Consider the following 7,464-nt stretch of genomic DNA (forward strand, 5'->3'; position numbering starts at 1 on the left):
CAAACCTCTTGGGAACCCCTCCAGAGATAATGAGACCTTGGAGTAGGGGTTGGGAGTTGGGATATAGTCTTAAGACATTTAAAGATCAAATTTAGAGGAAACATGGAAATTCTTTGAATCTGTGCTAGGGACAGACAATTTGAATGAAGAAGCAATAAGATACAACTGAGAAGCAAGTAGGACTTTTATCTTTACTTGCCATAATCCTGTTGTTATAATACAGACTTTAACAATGGGGGGAAAAGTATTTTTATGAACATTGTCATGATTTCTACACAAGTTATAATGTGCTCTAATAACTGAATTTGGAGTTTTTAGAGTCACAATAAGCAACCCAACAATATTCTTATTATTATGAAATGCATCATGCTCACAAAAAAATTGCATAAAACATATCCAAATAATAATTGTAGGAGGTGTGGCCAAGATGGCAGAGTAGGAAGACCCTGAGCTCACCTCCTCCCATGAGCACACCAAAATTACACTATTTACAGAGCACCTATCAATGAGAATGACCTTAAGTATAGCAGAAAAGATTTTCCACAACTAAAGCTGTAAAGAGGAACCACAGGATGGGGAGGCGGGGTGGAGATGCAGTATAGTCAACACCCACACCCCGGGTAGAAGACCCTTGAATGAAAGGATAATCACAACTGCAGAGGCTCTCTCAAAAGAGCGAGGGGTTCAAGCGCCACATTGAGCTTCCCAGCCCAGGAGTCCTGCACTGGGAAGATGAGCCCCAAAACATCTGGCTTTTAGGCCTGTGGGGCCTGTGCACAGGAGAGCCAGAGAGCTGTAGGAAACAGAGACTGCTTTTAAACGACTCATGCTCATACAAAATCTCACATGTTCAGAGATCCAGCACAGAGGTTACTAATGAGGTTGAACAGTTTCCATATATTAATTAGACATTTAGATTTTTTTTTTTGATTTTGTTTTTGTTTTTGAAGTGCCCATTTAAGTCTCTCATGCATTTTTCTGTTGGATTTTCTGTGTCATGATATTTTGTGTATATAACTGTGGTCAGTTCTTTGTGTAGCTGATAACTTCTCCCACTCTGGGTTGCCCTTCTTCTTAGGGTATCTTTTGATAAACATTGTTTCTTAAATTTATGTAGTCAAAGTTAGTAATCTTTTCCTTATGGTTAGTGCTATCTGTATCTTGATTAATTTTTTTGTTTACCCATACTTCATGTAGATATTTTTTCTACAGTATCCTTCTAACGTTTTATAAATTTTCTTTCAATTTTAAATCTTTGAATGAGTTTTGTGTATAGTGTGAAGTAGAAACACAATTTCAGTTTTTAAAAACATGGATTCCCAGTTATCATAGCACTGTTCATTAAAAAGCTCCCCCCCTCTCCTCTCATCTACAGGGTCAAGTGTCTGTATATGGGTGGGCCTTCCTGGATGCTCTCTCTTCCTTTCTGTTGATTAATTTTTCTATCTCTATGACAATGCTATGCTTTTGCAATATTCTTACAAAAAATCTTGATATTTGTTCTACCTTTTTTTTCCTTCAGGAACATTCAACTATTCTTGGTTCTTTGTTGCTTTCATTTAAATTTTAGAATCAGCTCATTGCGTTCCACCGAAACAAATAAGCGAACAACTACAACAATAAACTCTGCTGGGATTTGATTCTAAGTAACTTCTTAAACATACAGGAGGAGCTTCAAGATGGCGGAAGAGTAAGACGTGGAGATCACCTTCCTCCCCACAGATACATCAGAAATACATCTACATGTGGAACAGCTCCTACAGAACACCTACTGAACACTGGCAGAAGACCTCAGACCTCCCAAAGGGCAAGAAGCTCCCCATGTACCTGGGTAGGGCAAAAGAAAAAAGGAAAAACAGAGACAAAAGAAAAGGGACAGGACCTGCACCAGTGGGAGGGAGCAGTGAAGGAGGAAAGGTTTCCACACACTAGGAAGCCCCTTCGCAGGCGGAGACTGCGGGTGGCGGAGGGGGTGCTTCAGGGCCGTGGAGGAGAGAACAGCCACAGGGGTGCAGAGGGCAAAGCTGAGAGATTCCCGCACAGAGGTTCGGTGCCAACCGGCACTCACCAGCCCGAGAGGCTTGTCAGCTCATCCGCCGGGGCGGGCGGGGCTGGGAGCTGAGGCTCGGGCTTTGGTCGGAGCGCAGGGAGAGGACTGGGGTTGGCGGCGTGAACACAGCCTGCAGGGCGTTAGTGCGCCACGGCTAGCTGGGAGGGAGTCCGGGGAAAGGTCTGGACCTGCAGAGGAGGCAAGAGACTTTGTCTTCCCTCTTTGTTTCCTGGTGCGCAAGGAGAGGGGATTAAGAGTGCTGCTTAAAGGAGCTCCAGAGACAGGCGCGAGCCGCGGCTAACAGCGCGGACCCCAGAGACGGGCATGAGACACTAAGGCTGCTGCTGCCGCCACCAGGAAGCCTGTGTGCGAGCACAGGTCACTATCCACACCCCCCTTCCGGGGAGCCTGCGCAGCCCGCCACTGCCAGGGTCCCGGGATCCAGGGACAACTCCCCCGGGAGAACGCACGGCGTGCCTCAGGCTGGTGCAACGTCATGCCGGCCTCTGCCGCCACAGGCTCGCCCCACATCCGTACCCCTCCCTCCCCCCGGCCTGAGTGAGCCAGAGTCCCCGAATCAGCTGCTCCTTTATCCCCGTCCTGTCTGGGCGAAGAACAGATGCCCTCAGGCGACCTACACGCAGAGGCGGGGCCAAATCCAAAGCTGAACCCCGGGAGCTGTGAGAACAAAGAAGAGAAAGGGAAATCTCTCCCAGCAGCCCCAGGAGCAGTGGATTAAAGCTCCACAATCAACTTGATGTACCTGCATCTGTGGAATACATGAATAGACAACCAGTCATCCCCAATTGAGGAGGTGGACTTTGGGAGAAAAGATGTATTTTTTTTTCCCTTTTTCTCTTTTTGTGAGTGTGTATGTGCATGCTTCTGTGTGAGATCTTGTCTGTATAGCTTTGCTTTTACCATTTGTCCTAGGGTTTCTGTCCGTCCGTTTTTTTTTTGTTTGTTTTTAATTTTTTTCTTAATTATTTTTTTAATAACTTTATTTTATATATTTTACTTTATTTTATTTTATCTCCTTCCTTCCTTCCTTTCTTCCTTTCTTTCTCTCTTTCTTTCTTTTTTTCTGACCCATGTGGATGAAAGGCTCTTGGTGCTCCAGCCAGGCGTCAGGGTTGTGCCTCTGAGAGGAGAGAGCCAACTTCAGGATACTGGTGCACAAGAGACCTCCCAGCTCCACGTAATATCAAACGGCGAAAATCTCCCAGAGATCTCCATCTCAACGCCAAGACCCAGCTTCACTCAACGACCAGCAAGTTACAGTGCTGGACACCCCATGCCAAACAACTAGCAAGACAGGAACACAACCCCATCCATTAGCAGGGAGGCTGCCTAAAATCATAATAATGCCACAGATACCCCAAAACACACCACCGGACATGGACCTGCCCACCAGAAAGACAAGATCCAGCCTCATCCACCAGAACACGGACACTAGTCCCCTCCACCAGGAAGCCTACACAACCCACTGAACCAATCTTAGCCACTGCGGACAGACACCAAAAACAACAGGAACGACAAACCTGTAGGCTGCAAAAAGGAGACCCCAAACACAGTAAGTTAAGCAAAATGAGAAGACAGAAAAACACACAGCAGATGAAGGAGCAAAGTAAAACCCACCAGACCTAACAAATGAAGAGGAAATAGGCAGTCTACCTGAAAAAGAATAGGAATAATGACAGTAAAGAGGATCCAAAATCTTGGAAATAGAATAGACAAAATGCAAGAAACGTTTAACAAGGACCTAGAAGAATTGAAGAGCAAACAAACGATGATGAACAACACAATAAATGAAACTAAAAATTCTCTACAAGGGATCAACAGCAGAATAATTGAGGCAGAAGAACGGATAAGTGACCTGGAGATAAAATACTGGAAATAACTACAGAAGAGCAGAATAAAGAATGAAAAGAACTGAGGACAGTCTCAGAGACATCTGGGACAACATTAAATGCACCAACATTCGAATTATAGGGGTCCCAGAAGAAGAAGAGAAAAAGAAAGGGAATGAGAAAATATTTGAAGAGATTATACTTGAAAATTTCCCTAATATGGGAAAGGAAATAGTTAATCAAGTGCAGGAACCAAGAGAGTGCCATACAGGATAAATCCAAGGAGAAACACGCCAAGACACATATTAATCAAACCATCAAAAATTAAATACAAAGAACAAATATTAAAAGCAGCAAGGGAAAAGCAACAAATAACATACAAATGAATCTCCATAAGGTTAACAGCTGATTTTTCAGCAGAAACTCTGCAAGCCAGAAGGGAGTGGCAGGACATATTTAAAGTGATGAAGGAGAAAAACCTACAACCAAGATTACTCTACCCAGCAAGGATCTCATTCAGATTTGATGGAGAAATTAAAACCTTTACAGACAAGCAAAAGCTAAGAGAATTCAGCACGACCACACCAGCTTTACAACAAATGCTAAAGGAACTTCTCTAGGCAGGAAACACAAGACAAGGAAAAGACCTACAATACCAAACCCAAAACAATTAAGAAAGTGGAAATAGCAACATACATATCGATAATTATCTTAAATGTAAATGGATTAAATGCTCCAACCAAAAGACCAAGACTGGCTGAATGGATACAAGAACAAGACCCATATATACGCTGTCTACAAGAGACCCACTTCAGACCTAGGGACACATACAGACTGAAAGTGAGGGGATTGAAAAAGATATTCCATGCAAATGAAAGCTGGAGTAGCAATTCTCGTATCAGACAAAATGGACTTTAAAATCATATCTTGGGTCACAAATCAAGCGTTGGTAAATTTAATAAAATTGAAATCGTATCAAGTATCTTTTCTGACCACAACACTATGAGACTAGATATCAATTACAGGAAAAAATCTGTAAAACATACAAACACATGGAGGCTAAACAATACACTACTTAATAACTAAGAGACCACTGAAGAAATCAAAGAGGAAATCAAAAAATACCTAGAAACAAATGACAATGAAAACACGATGACCCAAAACCTATGGGATGCAGCAAGCAGTTTTAAGAGGGAAGTTTATAGCAATACAATCCTACCTTAAGAAACAAGAAACAGGGCTTCCCTGGTGGCGCAGTGGTTGAGAGTCCGCCTGCCGATGCAGGGGATGTGGGTTCATGCCCCGGTCAGGGAAGATCCCACATGCTGCAGAGCGGCTGGGCCCGAGAGCCATAGCCGCTGAGTCTGCACGTCTGGAGCCTGTGCTCCGCAATAGGAGAGGCCACAACAGTGAGAGGCCCACGTACTGCAAAAAAAAAAGAAAAGAAAAATTAATTTAAAAAAAAGAAACATCTCAAATAAACAACCTAACCTTACACCCAAAGCAATTAGAGAGAGAAGAACAAAAAAACTCGAAAGTTAGCAGAAGGAAGGAAATCATAAAGATCAGATAAGAAATAAATGAAAAAGAAATGAAGGAAACGATAGCAAAGATCAATAAAACTAAAAGCTGGTTCTTTGAGAAAATAAACAAAATTGATAAACCATTAGCCAGAGTCATCAAGAAAAAAAGGGAGAAGACTCAAATCAACAGAATTAGAAACGAAAAAGGAGAAGTAACAACTGACACTGCCGAAATACAAAGGATCATGAGAGATTACTACAAGCAACTCTCTGCCAATAAAATGGACAACCTGGAAGAAATGGACACATTCAGAAAACCACAACCTTCCGAGACTGAACTAGGAAGAAATAGAAAATATGAACACACAAATCACAAGCACTGAAATTGAAACTGATTAAAAATCTCCCAACAAGCAAAAGCCCAGGACCAGATGGCTTCACAGGTGAATTCTATCAAACATTTAGAGAAGAGCTAACACCTATCCTTCTCAAACTCTTCCAAAATATAGCAGAGGGAGGAACACTCCCAAACTCCTTCTACGAGGCCACCATCACCCTGATACCAAAACCAGACAAAGATGTCACAAAAAAAGAAAACTACAGGCCAATATCACTGATGAACATAGATGCAAAAATCCTCAACAAAATACTAGCAAACAGAATCCAACAGCACATTAAATGGATCATACACCATGATCAAGTGGGGTTTATCCCAGGAATACAAGGATCCTTCAATATACGTAAATCAATCAATGTGACACACCTTATTAAGAAATTGAAGGATAAAAACCATATGATCATCTCAATAGATGCAGAGAAAGCTTTCGACAAAATTCAACACCCATTTATGATAAAAACCTTGCAGAAAGTAGGCATAGAGGGAACTTTCCTCAACATAATAAAGGCCATATATGACAAACCCACAGCCAACATTGTCCTCAATGGTGAAAAACTGAAACCATTTCCACTAAGATCAGGAACAAGATAAGGTTTTCCACTCTCACCACTATTATTCAACATAGTTTTGGAAGTTTTAACCACAGCAATCTGAGAAGAAAAAGAAATTAAAGGAATCCAAATTGGAAAAGAAGAAGTAAAGCTGTCACTGTTTGCAGATGACATGATACTACACATAGGGAATCCTAAAGACGCTACCAGTAAACTACTAGAACTAATCAATGAATCTGGTAAAGTAGCAGGATACAAAATCAATGCACAGAAGTCTCTAGCATTACTATACACTAATGATGAAAAATCTGAAAGTGAAATTAAGAAAACACTCCCATTTACCACTGCAACAAAAAGAATAAGATATCTAGGAATAACCTACGTAAGGAGACAAAAGACCTATGTGCAGAAAATTATAAGACACTGATGAAAGAAATTAAAGATGATACAAATAGATGGAGAGATATACCATGTTCTTGGATTGGAAGAATCAACATTGTGAAAATGACTATACTACCCAAAGCAATCTACAGATTCAATGCAATCCCTATCAAACTACCAATGGCATTTTTCACAGAACTAGAACAAAAATTTTCACAATTTGTATGGAAACACAAAACCCCAAATAGCCAAAGCGATCTTGAGAAAGAAAAACAAAGCTGGAGGAATCAGGCTCCTGTACTTCAGACTATACTACAAAGCTACAGTAATCAAGACAGTATGGTACTGGCACAAAAACAGAAAGATAGATCAATGGAACAGGATAGAAAGCCCAGTGATAGACCCACACACATATGGCCACCTTATCTTTGATAAAGGAGGCAAGAATATACAGTGGAGAAAAGACAGCCTCTTCAATAAGTGGTGCTGGGGAAACTGGACAGTTACATGTAAAAGAATGAAATTAGAACACTCCCTAACACCATACCCAAAACTAAACTCAAAATAGATTAAAGACCTAAATGTAAGGCCAGACACCATCAAACTCTGAGCGGAAAACATAGGCAGAACACTCTATGACATAAATCACAGCAAGATCCTTTTTGACACACCTCATAGAGAAATGGAAATAAAAACAAAAATAAACAAATGA

The 7,464-nt window shown here is 41.4% G+C and overlaps 1 long non-coding RNA gene across 2 annotated transcripts in view; it reads right to left on the minus strand.

Annotated features, from left to right (window-relative positions):
- The window catches only part of LOC149748346 (uncharacterized), a 93,831-nt gene that overhangs the window by 8,212 nt on the left and 78,155 nt on the right, over window positions 1–7,464 (minus strand). For both annotated transcript variants that reach the window (XR_016394263.1, XR_016394262.1), the window contains one exon: window positions 5,120–5,325. This is a non-coding gene — a long non-coding RNA (uncharacterized LOC149748346). The remainder of the gene's footprint in view (window positions 1–5,119; window positions 5,326–7,464) is intronic.

Source organism: Delphinapterus leucas, chromosome 9 (genome assembly GCF_059928025.1).
Source record: "Delphinapterus leucas isolate spDelLeu-1000000601 "Yukka" chromosome 9, BTC_Dleu_Yukka2, whole genome shotgun sequence".
NCBI classification, from domain to species: domain Eukaryota; kingdom Metazoa; phylum Chordata; class Mammalia; order Artiodactyla; family Monodontidae; genus Delphinapterus; species Delphinapterus leucas.